At 42.1% G+C, this 23,213-nt stretch overlaps 2 pseudogenes; both read left to right on the top strand.

The window, feature by feature from the left end:
• Window positions 1-1,947: 1,947 nt before the first annotated feature.
• Window positions 1,948-10,488, top strand: LOC122833998 (annotated as a pseudogene).
• A 442-nt stretch (window positions 10,489-10,930) lies between these two features.
• LOC122834253 lies at window positions 10,931-21,994 on the top strand (annotated as a pseudogene).
• The last annotated feature ends 1,219 nt before the right edge of the window (window positions 21,995-23,213 follow it).

Here is a 23,213-nt window from a genome sequence, read left to right on the forward strand (position 1 = left end):
GGCGATCAGTGCCTCCAAATCAGAGGCCATGGTCTTGAGCCGGAAAAGGGTAGAGTGCCTTCTCCGGGTCAGGGGGGGTGTCCTGCCCCAAGTGGAGGAGTTCAAGTATCTCGGGATCTTGTTCACGAATGAGGGAAGAAGGGAGCGGGAGATCGACAGGCGGATTGGCGCAGCCTCTGCCGTCAAGCGGGCGCTGTACCGGTCCGTCGTGGTGAAGAGAGAGCTGAGCCAAAAGCGAAGCTCTTGATTTACCGGTCGATCTACGTTCCCACCCTCATCTATGGTCATGAGCTTTGGGTCATGACCGAAAGAACGAGATCGTGGATACAAGCGGCCGAAATGGGTTTTCTCTGTCGGGTGTCTGGGCTCTTCCTTAGAGAGAGAAGCTCAGTCATCCAGGAGGGACTCAGAGTAGAGCCACTGCTCCTTCACATCGAGAGGGGCCAGCTGAGGAGCATCTGGTCAGGACGCGTCCTGGACGCCTCCCTGGTGAGGTGTTCCGGGCACATCCCACTGGGAGGAGGCCCCGGGGAAGACCCAGGACACGCTGGAGGGACTATGTCTCTCTGCTGGCCTGGGAACGCCTTGGGATTCCTCCAGAGGAGCTGGAAGAAGTGGCTGGGGAGAGGGAAGTCTGGGTCTCCCTTCTGAAGCTGCTACCCCCCCGACCCGACCAGGATAAGAGGAAGAGGATGGATGGATCTTCTTCCTCTAGGAGACACTCAGTTCACCATAGTTTCATTTGAACTTAAAGCTTCATCTGAGCTTCATCTCAAATCCTACGGTTGGATGGCCAAATGCTTTAAATTTAAATTATATATCTCACCCTTTTTTCTCTACTTTTTGGAAATTATTTCTGAGACTTGTTTATGCATTAAGTCAGATTGTGCATAGATATGGCAAAGTGAAGAGAGCTCACACTGTCCTTTTTTCTTTGTTGCCACTAATCACTCGCTGCATTCATTCCACATATTCCCATTTGATATTTTTGAATTAACTTTCATCAATAAACAGACTAACTTGGGTTCCAAACTTTAAATCATCATCCAGATTTAAGTTTCTTTCTGTTTAAGATTGGCTCCAAAGACTCTTTTCATTCCAGAAAACATGTTTTACATTTCTTTTCTGGTGTGACAACAGTGGAAGGACATCCATCCATTTTCTTACACCCTTATCCCATTTGGGTGCCTATCTCCAGCTGGCAACAGGTGAGAGGTGAGGTCACCCTGGACAGGTCAGCAGTCCATCGAGCAGACTGATTCATTTGTGTTTTAAACCTTTGAGATATTTGGGTTTCTGACTACAGAACCTGATCATTTTGTTCAGCAGGCAGAGAGACTCTCCTCTAGCATCCCATCATCTCTAGTAACTGGTGGATTTAATGTCCAAAGTACAGCCAGAAGTCTTCTGGGTCCCTTGGTAGTATTTCAAATTTGTGATACCGAGTTTGGCAGCGCCCCCTGCTGTACGGGCGTACAAGTACTACCCACAAGATACTAAACTTTAACCGTGACAAATGGTAGGAAACTGCAGTACAGTGTGACTTTTAAAAATGTTTTATGACTCGCATCAGCAGTTTCGAATGGTTTCATTCATTAACTTGTGTCCGTGTTAAGGAAAAACAGCTGTACCCATCTTCAACTAATAGAATTAAATCTTTTCATGAAAGGGAAAGCACTGAGACGGTTTTAGACAAAAAATAAAGCACAACTAAACAAATGTACACGAAAACGTTAAAATTTGCACAAAAAATTAAAGATAGAACTCTAACCTATTTAAACAGTTTATCAGGGGGACCAGCTGATTTGGAGGTTAGTTAGACTTTAAATAACTGAAAATAAACTGTTGCATTTTGAATCTGGTAGAAGAGAAGGAAGATGCAGAATTTACAAAAATTTAAAAACATCACAGAATTTCTTTCGGACATTTAAAGCTTAATTTCTCAGTTTTGATGCATGAATTTGCCAGATTATGGATCATTTTCTGCAGATCTGGAATCTGTTTTGTGATAAATTAATTCAGGGAGAATACATTTTAGAGAAGTTAACACTTAAGAGATTCCACAAATCTGAGGACAGCTGGTGGAATTAACTTCCTGAGAAAATCTCAGCCTGTGTTTTATCTCAAACGGAGTCCTGCCATATTTCTGACGGTCCGTGAACGCAGCACTTTCGTTTCGATTGGGGGAAGGATGAGCAGCGGTTGTGTAATTTGGGTGAAGGAGAAAACAGGAGGCTGGGGGAGTCAGGCAGGAGGAGCTGTGCAGGTGCGTCTTTGTTTCTTCTTCTGCTCGACAGGTGCTTCTGTTCAGGTTCGGTTCGGTCCGGATTCACGGTGTGAAGGTTTTCCGTTTTTCTGCCGGTCCTGGTTTTATGTAACCGACGTTGTTCACCGGTTTTAGCGGTTTTCTTTTTCGATTAAAAAAAAAATCGTAGTGAGGCTGAATGTTGTTAACAACAAGAGGGAAGTTTCCTTATGCGCTGCTGATAATCTGTCCGCTGTAATAATCCAGAATATCCCCACAGCTTCACTGCAAACTTTCACTGCCGGTTGGGTGATAAAATTGATTTTCTAATAAATCATAACGGAAACAATCCAACTGACCCTGATCATAACCTGGTTTCTGATTGTCGGTCCAGAACCTCCACTGATTCCTGTTGAGTCCATCTTGGGTTCTGGATCATTATTTTTAAATATTGAATTTTGTCCCATGTTCTCATCCCACACCATCATCAGAAATGGTGACCTTAGTGACCCCTCCTTATGGTCAATGTTGGCCAGGAAACTTTTATTTTGATATCCTTTGAGGCTGTTTGGTGCAGCCCATTTTTTATTTTTACTTTAAAGTTCCTCCATGTCTGTCGTCTTGAAACAACTTAACCTCTTAAGTTCAGAAAGTTTGGTGAGTCAGCTGAAACTGAAAGCTGGCCTAGCCCTAACCCTCATGTTTTTCTACACCAAAATCGCATTAATTTGGGTTGTTTCTGTTATGATTTAAAGAAAAAATACTGTTTGATAATAAATGGCTTCACGTTCACCCAGAATTTACGGGTAATTATGGTTTTACTATTTGCAGAGATTTTTAAAGGGGTTATACATCAATTCACACCCTGTTGACTGCTTTTAACTTTTATTATGATTGCATTGATAATAAATTTGATTTAAAGTAGCATAGTCAGTTTCAGAATGTTTCACAAGATATTTAAAAGTAAAAACCACTGAATAAGGAAAACAGTTTAGAAACAGCATTATGAAACAGCAATTAATAAAATAGCACAAAATATATGAATAAAACATTTTCTAAAATATCTATAACTTCAGCAAAGAGGCACAAAAAGCAATCAGAAAAAAATATTCCAACATTTTTGTTTAACTTTGCAAAGATAACTTGTTCTGTCACAATAATCAATAAATCAATTAATCCCATGATAATTTAAAACAAAGTAAATAGTTTCCATTTCCATCATGGAAATTACCAGTTTTTGGTCTTTCTACCAAAAACTGGGTGAAAAGTTTTCAGTTTTTTGTTTTTGGTCTCAAATAGCCATTGTTTATAGAGATTTCAGAATTCATTTTTTTGTTGCTTCTGTTGTTTTGATTATTTATTTTGGATATTTAAAATGTTTTCCAGTTCCAGTGTTAAATATTTATTGATCTATACAATGTGATCTTACACCATTATTCCATTACCATATGACCTAAAGATTGTCAAAACAGCACCATTATCGTTTCTCATGGTAACTTTATTATTGTCCAGCGACATCAGTTACTGCAGCTGAAGTTCAGTTTTTATTGCTAAAGATCCGGGAGGAAAAAACGATCTGATCAGATATTTGGTTGCTTTTCAAGGCGTCTGCAGCAGCGATGGAGCTAACGTGGGCTAAAGCCTTATTGCTAACAGGAGGAGTCGTGCTTGCTCCTGTTTTCGCCATCGTTACGTCCGTGGTGTTCTGGCCCGGAGTGCTGCTGAAGGCCTACAACTGGTAAACACACACAGAACGCGCTGAGGAGTCACTGGATCACCTCCTACCTCAACATGTTCATCAATCCTGTAAAGTCATCACTTCTCCACATGTTCTCAGAGTTGCTGATGAAAATTTCTACTATAAACCTTTTACTGCCATGAAATGATGAGTGTCATAAACTTCATGCTGGGTTTTAGTTTCTGTCTGCATCATTCTTCTCCAGTTTATGTAATTTCTCTTTTTACAAAGACACTTTCTGATCCAGAAATATTCAGCTGCTTTATTGATTTTTGCAATGAATTATGAAATCAGACTGTTGATTGATAAACAGCTCGTCTCTGTGGCTGCAGGGATCCTCGTCAACGTCCAGATCAGGGCCGGTCCAAGCCGTTTTGGGGCCCAGGGCAGATTTTCATTTGGGTCCTTAGAGGAAAGCCTGTCTGTTTGGAAAGACGCTGTGGATCCGGAGGTCAGAGGTCGGTTCTGGGTTGCTGGGTCTAACCCTCTGGTCTCCTCCTCAGGTACATGTCCCTGTCGCAGGGCGTGGCAGTCCACTACTCCCACAGTGGAAGTTACCGCTTCTGTTATTCCACCCGCGGGACACCAGGGGGCGCCACGCCATCGCTGCTGCTGCTGCACGGGTTCTCCACCTCCAAAGACATGTGGCTGTCTGTCATCAAGGTAACACACACACTCACTGCTTCAGATCACTGAGGTCCCAATTCAGCGTTTCAGCCAGGTTGAGTTCTGAACTTTGACTTTATCTGTTGCTGCGTTTTGGTTCGTTGACATTAGGGCCCAAGTCCAGGTGCTGTTAGTGCACCAGAGAGTGTCTACTGTTTGTTACCACTCCAAATGTGTTTGTCACAATGTTCACCTGTTCATGAGATTATTTCATACCCTCCTCCCCTCTTCCCTGTTTGTGATTGGACATGTGAATCTGGCCAATCACAAACAGCCTCATCACTGTCTTTTTGATGGCAGGAATGCATCACATTGCGTCTATATGTACAAATTTCATGACAGCAAGTCAGAAGACCTTCACCTTGATGACCTGGAACATGAAGGGCCTGAATCCTCCTATTAGAAAATCAATATTATCAGGAATAAAATAACAACTCTCAATAAAACTAAAAAAGTGGATGTTTTCCTACAGGAGACACATTTGCTGCCCTGGAGTTGGAGAGACTATGCCGAGATTGGGTGGGTCAGGTATGTTATTCATGAGGCAGCAGACAAAGCAGAGGGGTAGCAGTACCCATTCACAAGCACTTACAGTTTAAAGCTACCTGAGAGGTTAAGGATGAGTACTAATATAATCCTGCCAGAGATTCAAGGCCACAGAATGTTCACCAATGCATTGCTCTCATCGAAGGGCGACGCGTTCTTCCTCTGCTCCCTCCCTGCCCTGCTTGCTCTGCTTTTGTCTTTCTCTATATTTTTGGAGCATTTCTTTGCACATCCTCCAAACATACAAATTACGGATCTGGTCAACCGGTCTCTCAATGCGATCGATCCAATTTTCTCGACGAGAAGACTGGGCACAGGAGAGCCGTCTTGGACACACCCGGCGGGAAACGCCCTGGGTTTATTCGTGGTAGCAGGATTTCTGCTGGATACCTGGCTTACTGAAAAACTTGTGACGGACTTGGTAGAACTAGCAAACACTCAGACTGTTGGTGTGGACAGAGACACCAACACCAACTCACACCAACGTGAGTCTTTGTGAGACTGGCAGCCCAGCTGAGGACTCTAAAACTCACGAACATGATGGAATCCATCTTGGAGAAGTTGCTAGCTTTGGTTCAGTGGAACGACCAAACTAATTTGGAGAACTGGGAACTGAGATTTATCAGAGACTTCAGGGAAGATTGAAATTTATAATCTACCTTTACCTAAAACATTCGATATCTGAATTGTCTTCCCCATGTTGCTTTGTAAGGGCTGCATATTTCCAATCTCTTTGAAGAGATGGAAACATAACGCTCCTCCTCACCTCGCCCTTCCTGTTATCCATGCAGTTGTGGAGCTGAGCGCTAACAAGGACATGCCTTGGTAACAACATCTTATCAGATTCTGTCGGGAGGCTGAGCAACGAGGTTTCATGGCCCTGTGATGTCACCGCCTCCATTCATGTCTTTGTTTTGTCTGAATGTTGCCATTTGTCCTAATGCGTCCTTTCCTCTTTTTTATTTTATTATTTAGAAACTGTGGAGTTCTCACTTTAACCCAGAAAAGGAATTGGAACAAACTTAGAATCCAGAGAAATAAATTTAAACTGTGGCGTACTCACTATTCAGACCAGTATTATGCTTTTTAGATCATACTAGTTTATCAGTATTTTTAGAAATTGTGGAGTATTCATTATTTAGATCAGTAACATGCTATTTAGATTACTTTTTAGGTTAGGAATTTAGCACCTCCACATATCTAAGATGGAGGCTAAATTCAAGGCTACTTCAGGACACTGACTTTCTGAACGCCTTAATAGCTCAAATTAACTTATTTCTGGAGAATAATCTCAATACAGCTCCATCTGCTGGTGCATCTTGGGAAGCGCAAAAAGCATAAATGGAAGATTTTCTAATACAACATGCCTACAAAAAGAAAGCTACAATTGCTAGGCAGCAAGGATTTCTCTTTAGTCTGGCTAAAAACCAGGAGCCATTTCTCCTTCTAGCACTGGGCTAGCACATTGTTTTGGTTGTATTTACCCAGAATGCCTGGCATTGTAGTCCACTTCCTGCTTTAGGAGCAGTCTTTGGTCCACTTGATGTTCACAAATGCATACAAACCAAACCAGTCTTTATAGTTACATACAGTTTCTACGTTCTGTGTCAGTTTTGGTTTTTACTTCCAGTACCTCCCCAGGAACCTGCATGTGGTTTGTTTGGACATGCCTGGACATGAAGGGACGAGTCGAACGGGTGCAGAAGATTACAGCATCCAGGGTCAGACCAGGCGAGTCCATCAGGTCGGTGCAAACACTTCCAGCTTTTACCATATCAATACAAATCATAAACTTGATTTAAAGACATATTGACACAGCCTGAAAGTTCAAATTTTGTTGAAATAAAGCATCTTTCCCATCACATCCCTTCAGGTTGTGCTCTGTTTCCATGGAAACCTCTGACATGAGGCCAAACATCATGATGCAGTAAATGGACTGAACTTATCTAGCGCATTTCCAATCATTTTTACCACTCAAAGCACTTTACACTGAGTCACATCCACCCATTCGAACTCACACACTCATTTATACACCAATACGCAGATCAGTAGGGAGTTTGGGGTTAAGTGCCTTGCCCAGGGGCACATCAACATGTGTCAGGACCTACAACCTTCCGATCACAAGACGACTCGTCGGCCTCGTTTCACTACTGAAATTATCTCCAGAAACGGCTTTTATTCAGCAAAATGTTGAATTTTGAAGGTAAAACTCTGCAGCCTCAGACAGGAAGCTGTTAGCTCTCGGCTCCATGTAGCTCACAAATCTGGCCAGGCTAGCTTCATTGTTGTGTTTATTAATCTATTTATTAGCTTTTCAGACTGATGCAACATTGATTATTGTTTCTAAACACACAAGCAGTTCACGTCAGTAGTTGGTAAATTGCTGCAGTCCATAATCCTCCTGGTGGCGCTATCACTAGTCCCTAAGATGGCAACAACAAAATCTGGGAGAAAACTCCAGAGTCAGTTGGTTGTTCAACAACAATGTAATCCGTTTTTTGAAAACAGTTTCTTCTGTTGGTTATTCATGACCCACTGGATGTGAGCGTAAAGAGAATACTTTGACCTTTTTGAATTCTGCACCTGAAAATGATCCAAAGTATGAAATAACTCATACAATAAAAAATAAAGTACAACTGAACAAGATTGAACTGACAGAAACTAGTTAACAGACTGTAAAACGGATTCAAACTAACTGAATTAAACAGTCACAATAAAACTAAAGTCTGATGAAAACCCAGAGTTGTTGTTATACATCTGCTTTCTGCATCATAATCCTACATCGGCATGTTGAAAATGGCCGCCCGTCTGTTCTGTGTCTGCTCAGTTCGTCCGCAGCGTCGGCCTGGATAAATCGCCGTTCCACCTGGTCGGCACCTCCATGGGCGGCAACGTGGCGGGCGTCTACGCCGCTCTTTACCCGGCTGACGTCTGCAGCCTCACCTTGGTGTGTCCAGCAGGTAAATCTGCAGCTTTCTTCAGGTTTCACTTCCCTGTAAGCCTCTAAGGCAGGGGTGTCCAAAGTGCGGCGCCCGGGCCATTTGTGGCCCTTGGAGTGATTTTGTGTGGCTTCCAACTGCAAATCAAGAATAATCCGAATTTGGCTGTTCCATCACAGGTGCAGATGGAAACCAACTTTTATCTAATTTATTAAACTTGGCTGAATAAAGCAAGTAACTCAAGTCTTTGGTAACACATTACTTGAACTGGTGAACATAAGAAGAATCATTGAATAGTGTTATTGTGTAAATAATGACACTTTTAATGCAACTTTGCACTAAAAATGTCCTTATTTACCAAATTCCTGGCAGCAGTTCTGGACATTCATGAAGACTCCTTCATGTTGGGATGTCAGTCTTCACTCCCCTTCAAATTAAAAGCTGCCAAATCTTTTTTTTAGAACAGAATACATTTGTTCATTCAAGCCCATAGAATCTGGAAACTCAGTGAAATTTCTCTTAACACAGAAAATATGTAAAAGTTTTTTAAAGTTTTGAATCTTCAATAAATAACAACCTTTTCTACAAAAAACAGCCAAATCAGAAAACTTTAAATGCTTGATTTAAATTTAATCTTTACATTACTATTATTTATTTATGTTGTTTTTTTTTGGGCCTGCAGACATTTTGACTTGATGATATTTTGACCAACATAATTAAAGTTTGGACCGCCCTGCTCCAGGGACTTTGTCTGCTTGTTCATAGATTTTCTATTTTTCTGTCTTCAGAAATGTTGGGTATTTTAATTTGCCGTCGTTCCTGGTGCTCTCTGCTCCTCCTCGCCTCCCTGCAGGTCTGGTTTACCCCACAGAGTCCAGCTTCATCGCCCTTCTGAAGGAGCTGGACCTGGAGAAGCCCGTCGCGCCCAGCAAACCCATCCCGCTCATCCCCACCTCCATGCAGGAGCTGGAGGCCATGCTGAAGCTGTGCTGCTACAAACCGCCCACAATCCCCCGCCAGGTACGGCGCCGAGCCCTGCAGGCTTCCGTCCGCGGTGCGGCGCGGTGCGGCGCTAACAGACGTGTGTCTCTGATTGCTCCTGCAGTTCCTCCGGGGCCTCCTGGCCAACAGGATCCCAAACAATGACTTCTACAGAGAAGGTCAGTCTTCCTGTTTTCACTCTCCGTCGTTCCTCAGATTTAAATAAAATAGACACAAGTTGCTGAATGTTTTAGTTTTCAGTTCAAGACCAAAATTGTTCATTAAAATGTATTTATGTGAGATTTGTTGGCAGAAATGTGAAAAATGCGGCTGAAGTTTTAGCAAAGGTGGGCAGAGTTCCCAAAAATTTTACTCAAGTAAAAGTAGAAAGTAACCATCAAATTAGTCAAGAGTAAAAAAATATTTGGTGAAAAGCACTGAGTAACTGATCTGATTATCAATCATTTAATATTTTAAAATTACATAATCAAATGTAACCAAACAGTCCAAAATCTAATGTAAAGTTTTGAGATTTTTTTTCAATCAAAATTTCTGATTTTCTGATGCTTTTTTTGCAAATATTTGCAAAATCTGCATATGGAACAAACAACAAGCAGACAGATCAGGCACAAACATTTTTGTTCTTTTAAAAACTTCCAACCTGAGGCCGCAGTGCAATAGAAGAAATACTGCCACCTGCAGGTGAGAGTTGGCATCTCAAACTCAATGTTTTTAACTATTTTGGGAAATTTTGCAATAAACTCACAGTTATGCATTACTGGGAACAATTTTGAAGATCACAATTTATGAGACAAATAACCAGTTAACTAATTATCCGATTCATAATCTGCATCAAATACTTATAATAAGTTGTAAACTAATTCTGGCGCTATTTCATCAGACAGTCAGTGTCTGATTTTGTTTGGTTTTTGCCTCCTCTGTTGGTTTAATCTGTGCAAATCCTATTTGTTTAGTGTTCCTGGAGATCGTTGGGGAGAAGTCTCGGCACTTTTCGCTGCAGGAACACCTGAATCTGATCACAGCGCCCTGCAGGTCATCTGGGGAAGAAACGACCAGGTAAATAAAGCAATGCTGGAAAGTCTTAGATACCGCTAAAACATATTTTCGGAAATCAGAACATCAAAAACATTTGATTCTGATCCCATTTGGACTTTGAATTTAATTCAGTCTCAACAAATGTCTCCACTTTCCCAGATCCTGGATGTTTCTGGAGCCGCTGTGATCCAGAAGGCGCTGCCTCACTGCCAGGTGGATTTGCTGGACAACTGTGGTCATGCCATCGCCTTGAGAGGCCAAGGAAATTTGCTAACCTAGTGCTGGACTTCCACAATAAAGCAAAGAAACAAGCCTGAGCAGTGGAGGAGTGAAACCAGAACTTAAAGCACTTATTGTAATTGACAGATGACTCTCATCTTGTTAGCAAAAATCATTCCATGGGAGGAATTTGACTCATTTTTCTCTGAAAAAGTGTTTGTATCTTTCTTTGTAGGGAAAAATTGGTGATTTTAGCTCCACTGAAAACAAGTCTAAGAACCAGAGCTGGGGGGAAAGACTTTCCAAAAAGAAAAACTTCCGTTAACAGGAAGACTTTCCAGAAATTAGTTAACGCACCAATCATTTAAATGGGCTGAACTCGTGTGAACATTACCTCTGTGACCTCTGACCTGCAGCTCCAGCTGTTCTCTCCACTGACAGTTGTCATCCATAAAAAATAAAGTTGCGTGCAGCCTCATTGCAGAAAATGAGGCTTCGTGTCGTCCGGAAGAAATGAAACATGAGGACGTGAATTGTTTCAATGCAAAAGTCAAACGGGTTTTCACGTTAGTATCTGATCTGATCGTCTCTGAAAGGACCAACGATCACAAACTGATTACTCACCTTCAACTGAGGTGTTTCATTCCAAAGTCCAGATTTCAATCTTTGAACTGCTATAAAACTCACTAATTGGCATGTTTTATTTTTCATACAATACTTTTCCATGTATCTCTTCTATGATCCCAGTGACATCCTGAACCTTCAGGTGTCGAGTGTCTCTGGGTTTCTGTGGATCACGACTCCTTAGTTTCGGTGTTTAGTCGGCACGGTTCTCCTTCCCCCTCTGTGTGGTTCGTACCCCCATCAGCAGGTGTTTTCTAGGGTGATCTGGGGTCGTTTCATCATCATCTGGGTGGCCCCCTGTCTCTGTCCTGTGAGACTCGTAGATTACCTTCTTCTGTGGTCAGTTTGCCGTATTCTTCTTTAGGGAAAAATAACTTATCTCTTGTGGGCCAGGAGTTATGGGTTGTCTGGGAAATTTTCTCTGGGGCTCTCAGATCCTCTGAAGTTGCAACCTGCTTCTTGATTTGGCCAGATATTTTACGTTGGCTTTAGTTAGAGACCTGAGACCTTCCTACCTACCCAGAATCCTTCTTTCTCTTTTCTTAATACTGTTGCTCCATGCAACACGTTTTCACTGCCAGAGCTGTCTGTGCAGCTGTTGTGCAATGGACTGGCATTCTAACAAAAGTAATTTCTCCTCTTCTTTCTTTTGTTATTCCTCTAAGGGACTTCACATACCTTGCAGGAGAGATAATGTGTCCTAGCATGCACCACCCAGGTGTCAGGCACTGACCTCTGTCCATTCTCAGCTTGGCTTTTTGGATTTGAGCATCTTTTTCATGCACATCCTCCAACACCAACGTCTCATAATGGGTTTGAGCAACGCCTTGCTTCTCGAAGGGACTCACTGTCACATTGCTCAACCACAACTTTTTTGCTTCATCACTCTCAGTGGCATTATTAATCATTGGCCAGATGTCTTTGATGTAATCTTCACAGATTTCTTCTGGCCTAATTCAGAGAGAATACATTTTAGAGAAGTTAACACATGAGAGACTCCACATATCTGAGGTCACCAGGTGGAAGAAACTTCCTGAGAAAATCTCTGCCTGTGTTTTTATCTCCAACGGAGTCCTGCCGCATTTCCCACGGTCCGTGAACGCAGCACGGTCGCTCCTCTTTAAGTGCGGATGAAAGGCTGAGCAACGATTGTGTAATTTAGGTGAAAGAGAAGAGAGGAGTCGGGAGGAGCTGAACAGGTTCGGTTCTGTCTCTTCTTCTGCTCGACAGGTGCTTCTGTTCAGGTTCGGTTCGGTCGGGATTCACGGTGTGAAGGTTTTCCGTTTTTTCTGCCGGTTCCTGGTTTATGTAACCGACGTTGTTCACCGGTTTTGGACGGTTTTTCTCTTCGGTAGGAAATTATGAACGAGGCTGGATGTTATTAAAAGCAGAGAGAAGTTTCCTTTTGATAATCTGTCCGCTGTAATAATCCAGAATATCCTCCAGCTTCACTGCAAACTTTCACAGCCGGTTTTTAAAGTTTTACAGTTTTTTATCCCCGCCCACTTTGATCTACTGGTCGAGGTAAGCTGCTCATAAGTTTACATACGGTGGCAGCATTTCTCTTTCTTTTGTTCTGATTGATCTTCTTCCTGGAAGAAGATCAATCAGAACCAACTGACCCTGATCAGAACCTGGTTTCTGACCAGAGTCTGAGATGGTTGGTCCAGAACCTCCACTGGTTCCTGTGGAGTCCATCTTGGGTTCTGGATCATTGAATTTTATCCTATGTTCTCATCCCACACCATCATCGCTCCACCCCCGTGTTTCAGGGGAGAAATGGTGACCTTAGTGACCCTCTCTGCATGTAGCGCAGGTTACTGTTGGCCAGGAAACTTTAGTTTAATTCACCCCCAGTCGGCTGCTTTTAACATTTATTATGATTATATTAATTTGATGAAAAGTAAAAACCACTGAATAAGGAAAACGGTTTAAAAGCAGCATTATGAAAACAGAAAGCACGAAAATAACACAAAATATGAGCAAAAGATGTTCTAAAATAAGTGTAACCTCAGTAAAGAGGCAGAAAAAGTATTCAAAGAAAAGTTCCAACATGTTCACTTTACAAAGAAACCATTTAGTAAATTGGATCTGAAAATCCATCCATTACTGTTCTTGTTCCTGATGGGGTCGGGAGGAGCTGCTGCCTCTCCAGGTCACCTGGACAGGTCACCTGGACAGGTCACCTGGACAGGTCGCCAGTCTGTCGCAGGGCAACACAGAGACACACAGGACAAACACACTCACACCTAGGGAGAATTTAGAGAGACCAATTAACCTGACAGTCATGTTTTTGGACTGTGGGAGGAAGCCGGAGAACCCGGAGAGAACCCACCATGCACAGGGAGAACATGCAAACTCCATGCAGAAAGACCCCGGGCCGGGAATCGAACCCAGGACCTTCTTGCTCCAAGGCAACAGCTCTACCAACTGCACCACTGTGCAGCCCCGTGGCAAGAATCAATAAATCAGATTAAAACGATCTCAGTAATCTTAATTTGTATGATTTATTGTTTTTTTTCGCATTATCGTTTCTCATGGTAACTTTATTATTGTCCAGCGACATCAGTTACTGCAGCTGAAGTTCAGTTTTTATTGCTAAAGATCCGGGAGGAAAAAACAATCTGATCAGATATTTGGTTGCTTTTCAAGGCGTCTGCAGCAGCGATGGAGCTAACGTGGGCTAAAGCCTTATTGCTAACAGGAGGAGTCGTGCTTGCTCCTGTTTTCGCCATCGTTACGTCCCTGGTGTTCTGGCCCGGAGTGCTGCTGAAGGCCTACAACTGGTAAACACACACAGAACGCGCTGAGGAGTCACTGGATCACCTCCTACATGTTCTTCATGTCAACACTTTGTTCTGTCAGACGGTTCAAACTTGGTTTCATTTTGTGCCCCATCAAGACTGAATGTCCTCACAGGGCCAGTTGTGGCAGAAAATATTGATGAAAGCCCTTATCAAATTACAAAGATAGAAATCAATAAATACCTCTTTCTGCCTGCTACTTCTAAAAGTTAAATGGTATCAAACATCTTTTCACACTGATTTAATCTGGAACTGTGCAAAAATCTGCATTTATTTGATTAATAGTTTTTTTGCAATGAATTATGAAAGTAGACTGTTTATGGATAAACCGCTGCAGGGATTCTCACCAACGTCCAGATCAGGGCCGGTCCGAGTCGGTTTGGGGCCCAGAGCAGATTTTCATTTGGGTCCCCCTCCACACACCGACATGTCAACACCACATGCTTTAGCTGAACTGCTAACCGTCGTTAGCATCATTTTGATGACTGTCAGAAAAAAGTCTTTGATCTGAAGGAGTTTTATCCTGGTTAAAAGAATTAGCTTAAAATGTATAAAATATAACATTTATGTGATCGTTCATTTTCACCTTATAGGAGTAGAAAATAAAAAAATACATTTTAAATGCAGAGTGGTATTTAAGTGTGCCATATTATTTTAATTATTTAAAAGTACCATCAGCTGAAAAACATCTAATTTATTTCAATTCCCCAACAGGAGGGAGAGATTAAAAATGGCTACCAACTGTAAAAATAATCTAGAAAATCCTTTTTGTTTTAATAAGTTTTTTAAATGAATTTGTTTTATCATGCTAGCTTGTTGCTCTTGAGCGTCCCCTGGTGGAGTGGAGGCCCTGAGCTTGACTGGCATTGGACCGGTCCAGATGGTGGCACCATGTTCTGGTACCGAATAAAACAGCAGCTAACAAAACCTTCAGGACTGGAAAACTGGATCAGAACCAGATTAGAGGAAAGCCTGTCTGTTTGGAAGGACGCTCTGGATCCAGAGGTCAGAGGTCGGCTCTGGGTTGCTGGGTCTAACCCGCTGTTCTCCTGTCAGGTACAATCGGCGCTCGCAGGGCGTGGCGGTCCGCTACTCCCACAGCGGAAGTTACCGCTTCTGCTATTCCACTCGCGGGACGCCAGGGGGCGCCACGCCGTCGCTGCTGCTGCTGCACGGGTTCGGCGCCTCCAAGGACATGTGGCTGCCTGTCGTCATGGTAACACACACACACACACACACACACACACACACACACACACACATACACACAGTCAGGCTGAGGTCTGAACTTTGACTAAACCACTTTTCCAGTCATGCTGTTGTTGACGAACTGATGCGTTTCAGTTCTTGTCATGTTCCCGACCCGGTTCTCCAGGTCGGGAACAGCAGGTTCTGCTGCAGAACAAACAGAAATAAAGGAAGAAGCATTTGAAGTGATTCTTCAGCTTTTTCCTGTTGTAAAGAACGACTCCAGTCATTTTGATCATGAGACCTCAGCTCTCCTCCACGCCGAATTTGAAACACTAGAAAATCCCATCGAATTGATTAATTAGCATTTATTGCATTAGATCAGTTCTTGATACAAGAGAAAACTAACTGGGATTTTTGGCCCAGAACCTCTGGAGCAGCTTTGCTCTGGACCCGCGCTGCAGCCAGCGCTGCATCACCTCTCTGAAAGGAAATTTCATGTCGTTGGTCCAGATTTTTTTTAGGTTAAGAAAGAGACAAAAACTTAAAAAGTTTGCAAAATATTAAAACAGAACATAGTTAGATCTGAAAACATGATTCATGCTTTTGATTGGATTCTGATTTGGAAATCTAATAAACAGAAAAAACGACTAAGCTCAGCATTTTTTAATTGTCTGCATTTAAAAAATATCTGAGATTTCTTCATGGTTTTAGCCAAAATGATTCAGAGCCATTATTGAAGGCAGGTTGGTGGAATCTGATTGGTTGGCTGAAGACAGGTGTCTTTTCTCCAGGTGATGAGTTGAAACCACCTGGAGATAATAACCCTAACCCTATTAATCCAGGAGGGCTTCTTATAGACCAGGGGCCCCCACTGTGGCCCTCAGGGGCCTCCTGCATGTTTTGATCTCTTCCTGGTTTAACTCACCTGGATCCAATGATGGATCATTGGAGGCCAAAGAAGAACATCGAGCTGCTGAGAAGGTTTCCACTAGAACATTCAGGATGCAATCGGCCCTCAGGGACCCACTTTGGGGACCCCTGATATAGGCGGTCAGTGAGAACAAGAATTGGGCTGTTTTCCCTCCTGGTTGACCCGGTTCTATTGGAACCAGAACTCCACCAGCTGCTGTGGTTCTGAGTCAAACCAACCTGTTCCCCTCCTGGCCTGTGGGGGCGCTGCACCAACACCCACTGAAGGAAACCACACAAAAACCTCTGAAGACACTGAGAGCAACTTCCTTCTTTTTTTTTTTTTTTGTAATTCAAATTTTTATAGATTTTCTGAATATTATCTCACATAAAACACAAATACAAAAAAAAAAAGGCTGGTGCACCCCCCCCCCCCCCCAATACCCAGGGTACAGTCAGATATTATATGTATGTTACAGTGTCAATTCAAAAACATTCAGTAGTTGAGAGAAAGGTAATTGTCCGGGAAAATCAGACTTCATCCAGATACATTACTCAAAGCCATAGTTCTTTTCAATGAGTCCCAAAAGCTAACCCATCCATGTTGTTGTTCCCATCCATGTCCCTGTTCCTATTCCATGTCCCTGTTCCCATTCCATGTTGTTGTTCCCATTCCATGTTGTTGTTCCCATTCCATGTTGTTGTTCCCATTCCATGTTGTTGTTCCCATCCATGTCCCTGTTCCCATCCATGTTGTTGTTCCCATCCATGTTGTTGTTCCCATTCCATGTTGTTGTTCCCATCCATGTTGTTGAGCATGACTTCATAAGAAGCTGTATCCGTCATTGATTTAATCCACTCATTTAGCTCGGGACACTTTGTGGTCTTCCAATGTCTTAAGATGATTCTGCAGGCTGTCACCAGACCGACCATCACAACTGCAAAAGCTCCTTTTGGGGTGTTTGGCATTTGAGATCGGTCTCCCAGTAAACACAGTTCTGGAGTCTGAGGGATCTCTGAGCCAAGCCATGCACTCAGAGCCTCCAAGATTTTAATCCAAAATGGTGAAACCAGAGAGCAGTCCCAAAAACAATGCAAATATGTGCCCACTTCTTTCTTACATTTCCAACACCTATTGTTTGACATTATTTTCATTCTATGTAACCTCGTAGGTGTATGATAATATCTATGTAGCACCTTATACTGTATAAATTTACTTCTGGCCTCTTTCACATATTTACCACTCTCTGACAGTACCCTCAACCATCCTTCTTTTGTATACTCTTTTCTCAAATCTTTCTGCCATAGAAGTTTAATATTCGACGATTCACTACTCAGATTATAATTTAGCAGCTTATAAAATTGAGAGGCAGTGTGTCGCTCACGCGGCATCTTAATATAATTCAATATATCATTTTCTACAATCTTTTTAAATTTTGAGGTAACACAATGTCTCATCTGTAGATATTTCCAAAAATTTGCTTTACCTTCCAAATTAAATGAGTAAGTTCATTGAAGGACATGAATTGTCCATCTTTGTACAAATCACCAATGACGCATATGCCACGTGAATGCCACTGCCTCCAAAACACAGGTGTTTTACCAATACATATCTCAGGATTATTCCAGAGAGATGCATACTGCTCTACCTGATATGGGAGCTTTAACAGTTTGTGTACCTTTGACCAAACTTTACAAGAATGAACATAAACTGGTTTGTTGTGTTGATCTTTTGAGATAATTTGTGTTTAGGGTCAAACGGCAAACATATATCCCTTTCAATATGTAACCATTCCTGCCCATTCTCACCTTCCCAATGTTTAACTAATTTTGCCATTTCAAATGACAAGCAATAGAGCTTAAGATCTGGAAGTTCTAGGCCCCTTTTCCTTAGGAGCATATCATTTTTCTAATTTTATTCTCGCTCTTTTACCTTCCCACAAAAAATGTTTAATTATTATCGGTAATCATTTTTATAACATTAATCTTACCCCATAATGTTAGTTTTATCTTCCCCCACTTTTAGAGCAACTTCCTTCTTCACCAGATGGAAACAAGATGGAGGCGTCAGAGTTTAGTGTTGGAGGATTTCTCTTAGTCTTTGGCTGAAGACCAGGAGACATTTCTGTTGCTAGCGCTAGGCTAGCATGTTAGCTTTGGTTGGATTTACCCAGAATGCCCTGCGCTGTAGTCCACTTCCTGCTTTTGCATTCAAACCAAACCAGACTTCATAGTTACACTACTTTAATTTCAACTCAGTTTCTATATCAATAAACTGGTTGCAACATAAATTCTGATTTATTTAATGATTTATTTTCTTCAGTTTAGGAAAATAGAAGGATCAGAACATTATAATAATTTGTTTATGTTTGCTTTTACTTCCAGTACCTCCCCAGGAACCTGCATGTGGTTTGTTTGGACATGCCTGGACATGAAGGACGAGTCGAACGGGTGCAGAAGATTACAGCATCCAGGGTCAGACCAGGCGAGTCCATCAGGTCGGTGCAAACACTTCCAGCTTTTACCATATCAATACAAATCATAAACTTGATTTAAAGACATATTGACACAGCCTGAAAGTTCAAATTTTGTTGAAATAAAGCATCTTTCCCATCACATCCCTTCAGGTTGTGCTCTGTTTCCATGGAAACCTCTGACATGAGGCCAAACATCATGATGCAGTAAATGGACTGAACTTATCTAGCGCATTTCCAATCATTTTTACCACTCAAAGCACTTTACACTGAGTCACATCCACCCATTCGAACTCACACACTCATTTATACACCAATACGCAGATCAGTAGGGAGTTTGGGGTTAAGTGCCTTGCCCAGGGGCACATCAACATGTGTCAGGACCTACAACCTTCCGATCACAAGACGACTCGTCGGCCTCGTTTCACTACTGAAATTATCTCCAGAAACGGCTTTTATTCAGCAAAATGTTGAATTTTGAAGGTAAAACTCTGCAGCCTCAGACAGGAAGCTGTTAGCTCTCGGCTCCATGTAGCTCACAAATCTGGCCAGGCTAGCTTCATTGTTGTGTTTATTAATCTATTTATTAGCTTTTCAGACTGATGCAACATTGATTATTGTTTCTAAACACACAAGCAGTTCACGTCAGTAGTTGGTAAATTGCTGCAGTCCATAATCCTCCTGGTGGCGCTATCACTAGTCCCTAAGATGGCAACAACAAAATCTGGGAGAAAACTCCAGAGTCAGTTGGTTGTTCAACAACAATGTAATCCGTTTTTTGAAAACAGTTTCTTCTGTTGGTTATTCATGACCCACTGGATGTGAGCGTAAAGAGAATACTTTGACCTTTTTGAATTCTGCACCTGAAAATGATCCAAAGTATGAAATAACTCATACAATAAAAAATAAAGTACAACTGAACAAGATTGAACTGACAGAAACTAGTTAACAGACTGTAAAACGGATTCAAACTAACTGAATTAAACAGTCACAATAAAACTAAAGTCTGATGAAAACCCAGAGTTGTTGTTATACATCTGCTTTCTGCATCATAATCCTACATCGGCATGTTGAAAATGGCCGCCCGTCTGTTCTGTGTCTGCTCAGTTCGTCCGCAGCGTCGGCCTGGATAAATCGCCGTTCCACCTGGTCGGCACCTCCATGGGCGGCAACGTGGCGGGCGTCTACGCCGCTCTTTACCCGGCTGACGTCTGCAGCCTCACCTTGGTGTGTCCAGCAGGTAAATCTGCAGCTTTCTTCAGGTTTCACTTCCCTGTAAGCCTCTAAGGCAGGGGTGTCCAAAGTGCGGCGCCCGGGCCATTTGTGGCCCTTGGAGTGATTTTGTGGCTTCCAACTGCAAATCAAGAATAATCCGAATTTGGCTGTTCCATCACAGGTGCAGATGGAAACCAACTTTTATCTAATTTATTAAACTTGGCTGAATAAAGCAAGTAACTCAAGTCTTTGGTAACACATTACTTGAACTGGTGAACATAAGAAGAATCATTGAATAGTGTTATTGTAAATAATGACACTTTTAATGCAACTTTGCACTAAAAATGTCCTTATTTACCAAATTCCTGGCAGCAGTTCTGGACATTCATGAAGACTCCTTCATGTTGGGATGTCAGTCTTCACTCCCCTTCAAATTAAAAGCTGCCAAATCTTTTTTTTAGAACAGAATACATTTGTTCATTCAAGCCCATAGAATCTGGAAACTCAGTGAAATTTCTCTTAACACAGAAAATATGTAAAAGTTTTTTAAAGTTTTGAATCTTCAATAAATAACAACCTTTTCTACAAAAAACAGCCAAATCAGAAAACTTTAAATGCTTGATTTAAATTTAATCTTTACATTACTATTATTTATTTATGTTGTTTTTTTTTGGGCCTGCAGACATTTTGACTTGATGATATTTTGACCAACATAATTAAAGTTTGGACCGCCCTGCTCCAGGGACTTTGTCTGCTTGTTCATAGATTTTCTATTTTTCTGTCTTCAGAAATGTTGGGTATTTTAATTTGCCATCGTTCCTGGTGCTCTCTGCTCCTCCTCGCCTCCCTGCAGGTCTGGTTTACCCCACAGAGTCCAGCTTCATCGCCCTTCTGAAGGAGCTGGACCTGGAGAAGCCCGTCGCGCCCAGCAAACCCATCCCGCTCATCCCCACCTCCATGCAGGAGCTGGAGGCCATGCTGAAGCTGTGCTGCTACAAACCGCCCACAATCCCCCGCCAGGTACGGCGCCGAGCCCTGCAGGCTTCCATCCGCGGCGCGGCGCGGTGCGGCGCGGTGCGGCGCTAACAGACGTGTGTCTCTGATTGCTCCTGCAGTTCCTCCGGGGCCTCCTGGCCAACAGGATCCCAAACAATGACTTCTACAGAGAAGGTCAGTCTTCCTGTTTTCACTCTCCGTCGTTCCTCAGATTTAAATAAAATAGACACAAGTTGCTGAATGTTTTAGTTTTCAGTTCAAGACCAAAATTGTTCATTAAAATGTATTTATGTGAGATTTGTTGGCAGAAATGTGAAAAATGCGGCTGAAGTTTTAGCAAAGGTGGGCAGAGTTCCCAAAAATTTTACTCAAGTAAAAGTAGAAAGTAACCATCAAATTAGTCAAGAGTAAAAAAATATTTGGTGAAAAGCACTGAGTAACTGATCTGATTATCAATCATTTAATATTTTAAAATTACATAATCAAATGTAACCAAACAGTCCAAAATCTAATGTAAAGTTTTGAGATTTTTTTTCAATCAAAATTTCTGATTTTCTGATGCTTTTTTTGCAAATATTTGCAAAATCTGCATATGGAACAAACAACAAGCAGACAGATCAGGCACAAACATTTTTGTTCTTTTAAAAACTTCCAACCTGAGGCCGCAGTGCAATAGAAGAAATACTGCCACCTGCAGGTGAGAGTTGGCATCTCAAACTCAATGTTTTTAACTATTTTTGGGGAAATTTTGCAATAAACTCACAGTTATGCATTACTGGGAACAATTTGCGAAAGATCACAATTTATGAGACAAATAACCAGTTAACTAATTATCCGATTCATAATCTGCGCAACAAATACTTATAATAAGTTGTAAACTAATTCTGGCGCTATTTCATCAGACAGTCAGTGTCTGATTTTGTTTGGTTTTTGCCTCCTCTGTTGGTTTAATCTGTGCAAATCCTATTTGTTTAGTGTTCCTGGAGATCGTTGGGGAGAAGTCTCGGCACTCGCTGCAGGAACACCTGAATCTGATCACAGCGCCCCTGCAGGTCATCTGGGGGAAGAACGACCAGGTAAATAAAGCAATGCTGGAAAGTCTTAGATACCGCTAAAACATATTTTCGGAAATCAGAACATCAAAAACATTTGATTCTGATCCCATTTGGACTTTGAATTTAATTCAGTCTCAACAAATGTCTCCACTTTCCCAGATCCTGGATGTTTCTGGAGCCGCTGTGATCCAGAAGGCGCTGCCTCACTGCCAGGTGGATTTGCTGGACAACTGTGGTCATGCCATCGCCTTGGAGAGGCCAAGGAAATTTGCTAACCTAGTGCTGGACTTCCACAATAAAGCAAAGAAACAAGCCTGAGCAGTGGAGGAGTGAAAACCAGAACTTAAAGCACTTATTGTAATTGACAGATGACTCTCATCTTGTTAGCAAAAATCATTCCATGGGAGGAATTTGACTCATTTTTCTCTGAAAAAGTGTTTGTATCTTTCTTTGTAGGGAAAAATTGGTGATTTTAGCTCCACTGAAAACAAGTCTAAGAACCAGAGCTGGGGGGAAAGACTTTCCAAAAAGAAAAACTTCCCGTTAACAGGAAGACTTTCCAGAAATTAGTTAACGTTGCACCAATCATTTAAATGGGCTGAACTCGTGTGAACATTACCTCTGTGACCTCTGACCTGCAGCTCCAGCTGTTCTCTCCACTGACAGTTGTCATCCATAAAAAATAAAGTTGCGTACAGCCTCATTGCAGAAAATGAGGCTTCGTGTCGTCCGGAAGAAATGAAACATGAGGACGTGAATTGTTTCAATGCAAAAGTCAAACGGGTTTTCACGTTAGTATCTGATCTGATCGTCTCTGAAAGGACCAACGATCACAAACTGATTACTCACCTTCAACTGAGGTGTTTCATTCCAAAGTCCAGATTTCAATCTTTGAACTGCTATAAAACTCACTAATTGGCATGTTTTATTTTTCATACAATACTTTTCCATGTATCTCTTCTATGATCCCAGTGACATCCTGAACCTTCAGGTGTCGAGTGTCTCTGGGTTTCTGTGGATCACGACTCCTTAGTTTCGGTGTTTAGTCGGCACGGTTCTCCTTCCCCCTCTGTGTGGTTCGTACCCCCATCAGCAGGTGTTTTCTAGGGTGATCTGGGGTCGTTTCATCATCATCTGGGTGGCCCCCTGTCTCTGTCCTGTGAGACTCGTAGATTACCTTCTTCTGTGGTCAGTTTGCCGTATTCTTCTTTAGGGAAAAATAACTTATCTCTTGTGGGCCAGGAGTTATGGGTTGTCTGGGAAATTTTCTCTGGGGCTCTCAGATCCTCTGAAGTTGCAACCTGCTTCTTGATTTGGCCAGATATTTTACGTTGGCTTTAGTTAGAGACCTGAGACCTTCCTACCTACCCAGAATCCTTCTTTCTCTTTTCTTAATACTGTTGCTCCATGCAACACGTTTTCACTGCCAGAGCTGTCTGTGCAGCTGTTGTGCAATGGACTGGCATTCTAACAAAAGTAATTTCTCCTCTTCTTTCTTTTGTTATTCCTCTAAGGGACTTCACATACCTTGCAGGAGAGATAATGTGTCCTAGCA

Source organism: Gambusia affinis, linkage group LG07, assembly GCF_019740435.1.
Source record: "Gambusia affinis linkage group LG07, SWU_Gaff_1.0, whole genome shotgun sequence".
Classification (NCBI taxonomy): domain Eukaryota; kingdom Metazoa; phylum Chordata; class Actinopteri; order Cyprinodontiformes; family Poeciliidae; genus Gambusia; species Gambusia affinis.